Consider the following 12,931-nt stretch of genomic DNA (forward strand, 5'->3'; position numbering starts at 1 on the left):
GTAATTGCTTTACTTATTTATTATAACTTTTTAATTAATTTATTATTATTATTTCTCTTCCATATTATGTATTCCATTGAACTGCTGCTGCTGTTAACAAATTACATGTCACATGTTGATGATAATAAATCTGATTCTGATAAGTTGGAATTGGTGCATTTCGTCACAGATAATTTTGTAATGTACGTTAATTGATAATTATCATTAAACAACCTCAGGCTCAGGAAGTAAAATGTTTGAACACGCAGACTCATTTTTTCAAAAATTAATTATTGTTGGCCAATGACTTAGAGAACTCTCTGCTGAATAGAATAAATCTTCTCTCTAATCTTCAAAAACATTGTGGACTAATGTACCCGACTGCAAAATCCAGACCAATACGTTCAATCAGTTATGGAATCCCATATTTCAGTCTGTCTTTTGATACTTCATGTAAAAAAATAACATTAGCACACAGAAAATAATTTTAATGCACATTTCCAAATAAAGTAAACAAAATGATATATTGTTTCTTTATCAGTCACTGATATCACCAGAACAAAGTTATCGCTAGCAAATGAGACAGAACTCTATTACTTTCTGGGGTATTTATGTTATTATGGGATAAAATAGGATGAAATGTCAACAGGGATTTGAAGATTGCTTTCAGTGCAGGAAATGGGGATGGCTCAACCTGTCTGCATGCGATTGAAGTATTTCTGCCCTGCAATTCTCAATAAAGGGAAAGCAAATTGCTTGAAATGTCGTACTTTATTAGAGACCACACACAAATCTTTAGGACTTTACCTTACTGGAGAAGAGCTACAAATAATATGAACATGACAGGTTTCCCCATTAGGGGGTTGAGAGTAGCTGAAAATCCAAATTGATGGATCATGGTTTGGTACTATTGAAACAGCAGCCATGTGAAGAAAATATCTTGGCCTGATAAATAAATGGTAAATCTAGAGGTACTTGAGGTATGCACTTTGGGGACCAAATGATTTTGAAAAGGATGAGAAACACATGAAATAGTTCTTAAAGAAAACACCCCATTATTCCTTTGGCATTTCACCTCGATAGAATGTTGATAGTTGTCTTATTTTTACTTGTTCTTTTCACTGTCCTTTATCTCATTATCACTCTGTCTCTAAATCTTTTTTTTTGTCATTGTTCAGTTTGGGAAAGTTAGCAAACTTAACTATTCTGCCTGCAAATCAGCATTTTGAATCAGTGGTTACCAGCTGTAAACCATATTTAACAATTTGTTTTCCTCAGAAATGTACTGAGCTCACAGTCACTCTATGGGTGGCTGAGCACAGGAAGGTTGGAGTGCATTTTAGTGTAATGTATAGTGCACACTTACTGCAGTGTAGATGGAGTGAACCTATTAGTCAATAAAGGATATGGGTGAGATCAGGACTCTACATTTAAATAATTAATTAAATTTACTTTGATTAAATTAACTTGCATAAAATATGAAACCAGGTGAGACAGAAAATTCAATTGAATATACTTGTAGTTTATGAAGAAATACCTAGAAATTGGGTAAATGAGTTAAAAAAAGGCACATGAGGTATAAAGTGGGAAAAAGTAAAGTTGTTCATTTTGGAAGGAAGAATAGAAGTTTTACTTAAATGGAGAGTAATTGCAGAAAACTGCAGCAAAAAGGGAGTTGGGAACCATTGTACATAAAACACAGAAATGTAGCAGACAGGTGCAGCATCTAATTGGGAAGGTCAATGTAACGTTTGCTTTTAATTCAAAGGGGTTGGACCATTTAAGTAGGAATGTCTTTCTGCCACTTAGCAAGGCATTATTAAGACCATAGGAGCAGAATTAGTCCATTCAGTCTATCAAATCTGCTCTGCCATTCCATCATGGCTGATTTATTGTCCCTCAAAATCCTATTCTTCTGCTTTCTCCCCATAACCTTTGACTAATCAAGAACCTTTCAACCTCCACTTTAAATATGCTTAATGACTTGACTTCCACAGCTGTTCATGGCAATTAATCCACAGATTCATCACCCTCTGGCGAAAGAAATTCCTTCTCATCACTGTTCTAAAAGGATGTCCCTTTATTCTGAGGTTTCTGGTCCTAGACTCACCTGCTATAAGAAACATCCTCTTCATATCCACTCTATCCAAGCCTTTCAATATTTGATAAGATTCAATGATATACCCACTCCCATTCTTCTAAATTCCGGTGAGTACAGGACCAAAGCTATTAAATGCTCCTCATATGTTAAACCTGATCACAGTGAATAGCGATGCTGGCTCGAAGGGCCGAATGGCCTACTCCTGCACCTATTGTCTATTGTTTATTGTCTTTCATTCCCAGAACCATTCTCGCTAATCTCCTCTGGATCATCTTCCATGCCAGGACATCTTTTCTTAATAAAGGGCCTAAAACTGCTCACAATACTCCAGATGTGATCTGACCAATGCCTTATGAAGCCTCAGCATCACATCCTTGCTCTTATTTTTTTAGTCGTCTTGAAAACAATGCTAGCATTGCAATTGCCTTCCACACCACTGACTCAGCCTGCAAGTTACCCTTTAGGGAATCTTGGACGAAGACTCCCAAGTCCCTTTGCACCACTGATTTTTGAATTTTCTCCTCGTTTAGAAAATAATTTACACTTTTATTTCTTCTACCAATGTGCATGACCATACACTTCCCTACACTATGTTCCATTTGCCACTTCTTCACCCATTTTTCCAATCTGTCCAAGTTCTTCTGCAGTTTCTGGGCTTCCTCCACACTATTTGCACCTTCAGCTATCTACATATCATCAGCAAACTTGGCCACAAAGCCGTCAATGTTGTCATCCAAATCGTTGACAAATAACATAAAAAGCAGTGGTCTCAATACCAACCTCTGCGGAACACCACTAGTCACCCATAGCCAACCAGAACAGGCCCACTTTATTCACACTCTTTGTCGACCGTCAGTCAGCCAATCTTTTATCCATGGTAGTATCTTTCTTGTAATACCATGGGCTTCTATCTTGTTAAGCAGCCTCATGTGTGGCACCTTATCAATTGCCTTCTAAAAATCCAAGTAAGCAACATCTACTGACTCTCCTTTGACTATCCTGCCTGTTATTTCCTCAAAGAATTCCAACAGATTTATCAGGCATGATTTCCCCTTAAGGAAATCATTCTGACCTTGGGCTACTTTAACAAGCATCTTCAAGTACCCCGGAACCTCAGCCTTAATAAAAAAATCCAACATCATCCCAACCACTGAGGTCAAGCTAACTGGCCTATAATTTCCTTTCTTCTGCTTTGCTCCTGTCTTAGTTACAATTTGACATGTGTAATTTTCCAGTCATCTGGAGACATTCCTGCATCTGGTGACTCTTGAAAGATCATTACTAATGCCTCCACCATCTCTTCAGCCACTTCTTTCAGAACCCTGGGGTGTAGTCTGTAATATATGGATCTAATTATTTTAGGACAATGACTCACCTTAGCACTAATTATTGACTGATAACTTACACATGTGCATTGATTTGTTGCTCTTTCTGTAAAGTGAATATACAAGTTAGCTTCACCTTCGTGTGTGCCTTTATTTAATTGATATGTAGTTGTACAGACACAACAAATTGGCAACGAGTACGAACCTGAATATCAGCAAATATCATCATCTGCACCAACAGTTACGAGATATCAGAATTCAGAGGAAGGGAGAGAGACTGTGAGAGGAAAGAGTGAACCAGTTTGGAGAAGGCGGTCATTGATGCTAGAAAAGGACATGTGAGTAACAGTACACAGTGAAAGATGCCCAACTAGCAAAGCTAAAGTAAAAATAACGTGATGAGGGCCTTAGTCAGGAAAGTTGATAAATGTGATAGTGCTAATGAGGACTGGTAATAGTATATTGAGTGGGTCGAACCGTATTGTAATGCTAACAACAGGGATGAGGAAAAGAAAGTCTCTACACTTCTTAGCTTAATAGGTGCTGGAACTCAGAATCAGAATCAGGTTTATTATCACCGGCATGTGTCCTGAAATTTGTTAACTTAGCAGCAACAGTTCAACACAATACATAATATAGAAGAATCAGAAAAAAATAATGACAATAATAAATAAATAAATAACAGTATATGTATACTGAATAGATTAAAAATCATGCAAAAAACAGAAATAATATATATTTTAAAAGTGAGGTTGTGTTCACAGGCTTAATGTCCATTTAGGAATCAGATGGCAGAGGGGAAGAAGCTGTTCCTGAACTGCTGAGTGTGTGCCTTCAGGTTTCTGTATCTCCTACCTGAAGGTAACAGTGAGAAAAGGGCATACCCTGGGTGTTGGAGGTGCCTCTCTGATAATGGACGCTGCCTTTTTGAGATGTCCTGGGTACTTTGCAGGCTAGTACTCAAGATGGAGCTGACTAAATTTACAACCCTCTGCAGCTTCTTTCGGTCTTGCATCGATATGTTGAGACCAGGTTAGGTCCTCAGAGATCTTGACACCCAGGAACTTGAAACTGCTCACTCTCTCCACTTCTGATCCGTCCATGAGGATTGGTTTGTGTTCCTTTCTCTTACCCTTCCTGAAGTCCACAATCAGCTCTTTCGTCTTACTGACATTGAGTGCCAGGTTGTTGTTGCGACACCACTCCTCTAGTTTGTATATCTCACTCCTCTACGCCCTCTCGTATCCATCTGCGATTCTACCAACAACGGTTGTATCATCAGAAAATTTATGGATGGTATTTGAGCAATACCTAGCCACACAGTCATGGGTTTATGAGTACAGCAGTGGGCTAAGCTCACACCCTTGAGGTGCACCAGTATTGATCGTCAGTGAGGAGGAGATATTATTACCAAACCACACAGATTGTGGTCTTCCGGTTAGTAAGTCAAGGATCCATTTGCAGAGGGAGGTACATAGACCCAGGTTCTGTAACTTCTCAATCAGGATTGTGGGAATGATGATATTACATGCTGACCTATAGTCAATGAACTGCATCCTGACATAGGTGTTTGTGTTGTCTAGGTGGTCCAAGGCCGTGTGGAGAGCCATGGAGATTGCGTCTGCCGTTGACCTATTGAGGCAATAGGCAAATTGCAATGGGTCCAGGTCCTTGCTGAGGCAGGAGTTCAGTCTAGCCATGACCAACCTCTCAAAGCATTTCATCACTGTAGATGTGAGTGCTACCAGGCGATAGTCATTAAGGCAGCTCACATTATTCTTCTCAGGCACTGGTATGCTTGTTGTCTTTTTGAAGCAAGTGGGAACTTCTGCCCGTAGCAGTGAGTGGTTGAAAATGTCCTTGAATACTCCCGCCAGTTCGTTGGCACAGGTATTCAGAGCCTTACCAGGTACTCCATTGGGATCTTCTGCCTTGTGAGGGTCTCTTATTAGAGTCTTTTATACAACTTGGTAACCTCTGAAAACCCAGCAAGCAAAACATTCAATTAAATTGTTGCAAGTTTACAAAATCATGAGCCCAAAACCACTAGAAATAGCTGAGAGATTTAGATTTCACAAAAGAAACCAGTCAAAAGAGAAAGCATTCCTGAATACTCTGCAGAACTCTGCAAACTTTCCCAATACTGTGACCTTAGAGATGGACTTTCTGAGGCATTAAAGGACAAGCTTGTATATGGCATGCATAGTCAAAGCACTCAAAAGAGGCTACTGTCAGAAAAAGACTTAACCTTAGAACTAGGACTGACCATTGTAATATCGATAGAGACTGCAGCAGAAAAAAAGTTTAGAATGTGAAATACACAAAATGTCCCCGAAAGGTGCAAAAAGCCAAAAATGTTATCGATGTGGCAAATCCTCCCATGATGCAAATGATTGTTGGTTCAAAGAAAAAGTTTGCATAAAGTGTCACTGACAAGGCCACTTTTTGACTGTGCAAGTCAGTCAAAAAGCACAACCAAAGCGAAAAATCACACAGAGTGAAAAGTTTCAAACACAAAACTTAACAAAGGCAAAAGATGACTTAATGTGGAACTGAATCAGACAATATAGAGCCTGACAAAGGTGAGCTGTCATGCCTAGAACTGTATAGCATTACTGCAGATTGCAAAATCATATGGATCACAACAGATGTGTCTGATGTAAAACTGAAAATGGAGCTGGATACAGGGTCAGCTTTACCTATAGTTTCAGAGGCTGACTACAACAGACTGTTTCCTAAGCTACCATTGGAAAAGACCTTGGTGACACTAAAGACCTACACAGGTGAAAAAGTGTCTCCCAAAGGCAAACTGAAGTGAATTGTGACATACGGAGGCCAAACACAGCAGTTAGAGCATTGTGTATTGAAAAGTGGAGAGCTAGCACTTTTTGGATGTGAATGGATGAGAAAAATCCACCTGGACTGGCACTCAATCAAAGTTCATAATGTGTCATCAACAGGCAACCACAGCCCAAACAGTAGCATTAAGCTGAGACTGTCACAGCTACTTAATGCTAATGAGAAGGTGCCTGAGAAAGGTATTGGTAAACGCAAAGGCACGAAGGCCAGAATTAATCTGGAGGAAGCATCAAACAAAGATTCCATAAAGCAAGTTCAATACCTTATGCGCTACATCCTAAAGTGGCTGTTGAACTTCAGAACTTGGAGGTGTCCGGTATTCTCTCCAAGGTGGAGTTGAGCAATGGGCCATGCCCATTGTCCTGGTGATTAACAAAGGGAAGGCCGGAGCTGTTGGCATATGTGGGGATTTCAAGGTGAGCATCAACCCGGTGCTGTGTACTGTGCGGTATCCCTTGCCGTGATTAGAGGACAGTTTTGCATCTTTGGCAGGTGGGGAGAGGTTTTCAAAAATTCACTTGTCACAAGCCTATCTACAAATGGAGATTGAGGCGTCAAGCAGGAAGTTCCTCACAATCAACACTCACAAGGGACTATTGCAGCATTATTGTCTCATCTTTGGCATCGCATCAGCCCCAGCGATTTGGCAAAGAGCAATGGACCAAGTGCTCCAGGATATCCCAGGAACCTAACATTACCTTGATGATATCATCGTTACTGGGAAGAATGATGAAGAGCCTGTCCAGAACCTCTGTAAACTGCTTATCAGGCTGAGTGAGTATGGTCTACGTGCAAAGGCAGAGAAACGTGAGTTTCCCAAGAATGAAATCTCGTAATGTGGACATATCATTGACAGCCATGGCTTACATAAGTCATAAAAGAAGATTAAAGCAGTGCTGCAGGCACCCAACCCAGAAAATGTGTCACAACTCAGGTCATACTTGGGCCTCGTAAACTACTACCACCAGTTTCTCTCAAACATTGCTACAGTGCTGCATCTACTGAACACACTGTTGCAGACAGGAGCAAAGTGAGAATGGTCAGGAAGATGTGAAAGAGCATTAAAGGAAACAAAGGGACTAATAACATCAGATGAACTGCTCACTCATTATGACCCATCTCTGTCCATCAGACTGGAATGCGATGCGTCCCCTTATGGCATTGGTGCTGTTTTGTCAATGCTATGAAAGATGGATCTGAACATCCAATTGCATTTGCTTCAAGATCACTGAAGGTTAATTGTGCATGTCGACTGACAGACAAAAGTTTACTCTAGTGACAGTCCACCAGCCCCTTCTGTCCATTTTCAATCCCTGTGATGCCTGCTACCCGGTTGCAATGTGGGCAGTTTTCCTAGGAGCCCACTATTATGACATATAGTTCAAGGGTACCAGACAACACAACAATGCTGATAGCTTGTCATGCCTTTCACTATTGACAACTGATGAAGAAAAGTCTTCATTCTGTTCCATACAGCATTGGTGGACAAGCAGCCGGTAACAAATTCTGAAATACAAAGAGAAACGAGGAATTACCCAACATTGTCACAGGTCTATGTCCTCACCAAGCAAGGATGGCCAGCTCACGGTAATTCTATGTTTCCAGAGTTCTCACTGAGATAAGGCCAACTGTCTGTATATCAGAGAACCCTGATATGTGGATCAGTTCCCTCTAAACTGCACATCAGAGTGTTAGAGAATCTGCATGAAGATCACCTGGGTATAGGCAAGATGAAGAGTCCTGCCCGGAGCTACGTGCGTTGGCTGGAATAGATAGACAGATTGAAGACTTGACCAAATGCTTTTCCAGATACCACAAATTTTAAAATGCACCGCCACAGGCATATTTACACATGTGGGAGTGACCATCATCAGAGTGCATATTGACTTGCTGGCCATTCATGAACTCTGTGTTTCTGATTACTGTGGATGCTCATTCAAAGTTGATGGAGATCATTCCAATGAAGTCAACCATATCACAGAGGGGTGTCACGTGATGACGTGGGATTGAGACGTGTGAATCCAGCTCTCCCGTAAAAAATCAGCAAAGTACCGTTTAAACAAAGTAAAGTTAATAAATACTTTCCGAAAACTACTTATAAACTTCGTAAGACTACTCTACGATATGCCTCGTAAACTGCAACAGAAGAAGTCTGTTGTTGTGAAGTCGCCGCGAGATGGGAAGAGAAAAGGGCCTACTGCAGTGATGGAGCCTTGGATTCAGGTTGGATCTCCTTCGGAGGAGACGTATTTTATCTCTGGCGTAGAAGAACAGGGAGCAATGGCGGTGGTAGCGGTCTCTCGGAAGAAGATGCCGGAAATGCGCATGTGCAAAGAAGGATGCATGCGCAGATCTACACAACTTAAACTACAAGAGCCAACAGCCACTGCAGCTGAAAGTGAATCAGAGTCAGAATTGGATTCCGCAGAGAATACAGATGAAGAAGAGGAGGAAGAACTGGAAGAAACTGGAAGTAAAGGAGACGACAGAGACATAAGAGAGGCTTTATTGCAGTTAACGGCTGAACTAAGAAAATTAAGAACAGGGCTTAGAGACGTGAAGATGTGCTATGAAAAGACAGGATAAAATGGATAAGAAACTTCAGAAGATGGAAAGAACAATGGAGCATATTAACGATAGAGTGGAAAAAACATAAAATGATGTGCTCGTCTGGAACATGGAAAGAAATCGACTCTTGGAGAAAGTGGATGTGTTGGAAAATTTTAGTAGACGTAATAATATTAAAATTGTTGGTCTTAAAGAAGGTATAGAGGGAGATAATCCAATAGAATTTTTTCAAAGATGGATCCCGAAAACCTTGCAAATGAAAGAGGAAGACCGATCAATTGAAATTGAATGGGTACATAGAGCTCTAAGACCAAAACCACAAGATGACCAATATCCACGATCAATTTTAATAAAAATTCTTAAGATTTCAAGACAAAGAAAGGATTCTACAGGCGGCTGCCCAAGCTGCCAAGAAGAGAAAAGTGCCACTGATGATAGAAGGGAAGAAAATTTTTTTCTACCCTGACATAAGTTATGAACTTTTGAAGAGAAGGAAGAAATTTAATCCAGTGAAAAAAGCCCTATGGGATCACAGTTATCAATTTATATTGCATTATCCTGCAATCTTGAAGATTTTTTTGACTGGTGGAGATAAAAGATCTTTTGAAGATTACCGGAAAGCGGAGGAGTTTGTGCGAGATTCTTTGAATATTCACCAGATACAAGAACAAACCCAGGGGAGCGAGATGGATTGAAGATGAAGACTGGACCAAGGAATAGGCCTGTTGGATTTTTAGGCGGATGAATATATAAATATATTATTAATTATATGAGGGAGGGGAAGAAAGGTTAAAATTTGAGGAATACTTGCTGAGAATAATGACATTAATTTCTTTTTTATATATATACAATTTTTTGTTACCGGGGAGCTGGAAGAAACACTGACCAATCGCTACATTATTCATGTGGGCAAACATGGCAATAGCCACGACCCGCAAAATGGAGGGGGGTAGTGTTGTGTATCTTTTCATTCACAACATTAGTGGGGGGGGGGTATTTTGTTTTTTCTTTTTTTGGATCTCATCTATTTTTTTTTTCTTTTTGCCAGGATGATTGGGAGGGAAACACATAGCAACATAGTGAAGATCAAAGAGATTCCCCAGGGAACTATGAGAGTTGAGAAGCTAAGTAATGTTTTAGATATGATAAAGATCTTGGTTCCTTGGGGAAGTAACAAATATATATTAAATTTATTTTTAATCCCATGGAGCATGTGGAAACCTTCCAATATTCAGGTGGTTCTTTTTTTTTTCTCTTTTTTTTTTCTTTTCTCTTTAGGTAGTAGTATATATTGGGGGGGGGTAGATACTTTTTTTCTCTTGTATTTATTTTGAAAACTCAATAAAAATTATATAAAAAAAGTCAACCATATCACAAAAAACTTTCAACTCTCAAGACTACCTTCTCCAGAAATGTCTTACCAGAACAAATTGTGTGTGACAATGGACCACAATACACAACAGAAGAGTTCAAACTGTTCATGAAGAAAAACGGCATCAAGTCAGCACCTCACCACTTAGCAATGAATGGGTGAGCTGAAAGCTTTATCCAAACCTTCAAGAAGTTCATTAAAGCTGTGGACAAGGAGGACATTTCTCTATAGCATAAGGTGGACAATTTCCTTCTTGTATATCGGAAATCTGTTCATGTGACGACAAATCAAACACTTGCAATACTGTTCATGAGCAGGAATCTGAGCTCTTGCATAGATCTCCTGTAACCAGACCTACAGAGGGAAGTACAGAATAAACAGTTCAGCCAGTCGCCAAGTAGATCAGCAAGCAGCTTTGAGATTGGACAGGAAGTCCTAGCACATGTTTACTGAGAAGACAAGTGGACACCCAGCAGGATAGCTACAAGAACGGGACCGCTGATGTACAGTGGATGTTGGAGATCAGACATGGGATGCCATGTGGACCAGATACTAGATACTCATCTGAAGAACACACCTGAGTCATTTGCATCCAACAAGACGGACACATTACAGTCACCGGATTTGCCTCTCAGTGATGATACTGTCACTGACAGCAATGTGGCATGGGAAATCAAGAATGTTGTCTTAGACAAGACACCTCCCAAACCCGATGCCTCTCCACAGGTCCAGAGGTGCTACCCTGAAAGAAACAGAGCGCCACCCAAAAGACTAAACCTTTAGAACTGTGAAGTTAGTTATGGCCTGTTATTGTGAAAGCATGTTGTTAAAAGGAAATTGAATGTTTTGTTACATATGCAGTTTTATGTTACATTAATCTGAAGTGGGAGGAAGTATAATGTGTGGATCTATTTCTTTGAGCGCAATGACTCCCTTTACCACTAATTCTTGACGATAACTTAAGCATGAGCATTGATTTGTTGCTCTCTCTAAAAAGAGAATATACAAGTTTACTTCACCTCCAAGTGTGTGCCTTTATTTATTTGATGTGTAGTTGTAAAGACACAGCATAGTCCATCTTGTCCAGGTGACATATCTACCTTCAGACCTTCCATCTTCCCAAGAACCTCCTCCTTATAATAGCAACTACACTTACTTGTGTCCCCTGACACTCAAATTTCTGGCATTCTGCCAGTGTCTTCCACAGTGAAGAATAATACAAAATACTGATTCAATTCATCAGCCACTTCATTGTCTCCCATTACTACCTCTCCAGTGTCATTTTCCAGCAGTCCAATATACACTTTCACCTCTCTTTTACTCTTTATACATCTGAAAAACCTTTTGGTATCTTCTTTTATATTATTGACTTTCTTACCTTCATATTTCATCTTTCCTCTCCTTATAGTTTTTTTAGTTGCCTTCTGTTAGCTTTTAAAAGCTTCCCAATCCTCTAACTTCCCACGAACATTTCCTATACTTTGCTTTTATGCTGTATTTGACTTTCCTTGTTAGCTACAGTTGTCTTATCCTCCCTTTTGAATACTTCTTCATCTTTGGGATGTATCTATCCTGCACCTTCTGAATTGCCCCCAGAAACTCCAGCCACTGCTGTTCTGCCATCATCCTTGATAGTGACCCCTTCCAATTAACTTTAGCCAGCTCCTCTCTCATGCTTCTGTAATTCCCTTTACTCCACTTTAATACTGATACATCTGACTTTAGTTTCTTCCTCTCAAGCTGCAGAGTGAATTCTATCACATTATGATCATTCACTCCTAAGAGTTCCCTTACCTTAAGCTCCATAATCAAATCTGGTTCTTTACACAACACCCAATCCAGAATTGCCTTTCCCCTAATGGGCTCAACCTCAAGCTGCTCTTAAAAGCCATTCTATAAATTCCTTCTCTTGGGATCCAGCACCAACTGGGTTTTCCCGATCTCCCACCATATTGAAACTCTCCGTGACCATCACAACATTGCCCTTTTTACATGTCTTTTCTGTCTCCCACCTCCTGGCCACTGTCCCATCAGGGTCTTTTCACTCTTGCAGTTTCTTAACTCTACTCACAAGGATTCTACATCTTCTGATCCTAAGTCACCTCTTTCTAATGATTTGTTTTCATTTTTTACCAACAGCCACCCCATCCCCTCTGCCTACCTACCTGTCCTTTTGATACGATGTGTATCCTTGAAAGTTAAGCTCCCAGCTATGATCTTCCTTCAGCCATGACTCAATGATGCCCACAATGTCAGACTTGTGAACATCTAACTGCACTACAAGATAATCTACTTTATTCCGTAAACTGTGTGCATTCAAATATGACACCTTCAGTCCTGTATTCATCACCCTTTGCAATTTTGCCACCTCGTTACACTTCAACACATCTACTGACAGCAATTCTGCCCAATCATCTGCCTGTCCTTCCTCACAGTCTCGTTACACAGTGCATTGACTTGCATATCAATTACCCCACCCTCAGCCCTATCGCTCCATTCTCCATGCCCTAGTCAAATTAGTTTAAACCCTCCGCAACAACTTTAGCAAACCTGTCTGCAAGGATATTGTCCCGCTCAGGTTCAGGTCCCTCAAGTTCAGGTGTAACCCATTTTTTTTGTACCGGTCATACCTTCCCCAGAAGGGATCTCAGTAATCTGGAAATCTGAAACCTTGCCCCTTATACCACGCCCTCAACCACTCATTCATCTGTACTATCATCCTATTCC

Source organism: Mobula birostris, chromosome 5 (genome assembly GCF_030028105.1).
Source record: "Mobula birostris isolate sMobBir1 chromosome 5, sMobBir1.hap1, whole genome shotgun sequence".
Classification (NCBI taxonomy): Eukaryota; Metazoa; Chordata; class Chondrichthyes; order Myliobatiformes; family Myliobatidae; genus Mobula; species Mobula birostris.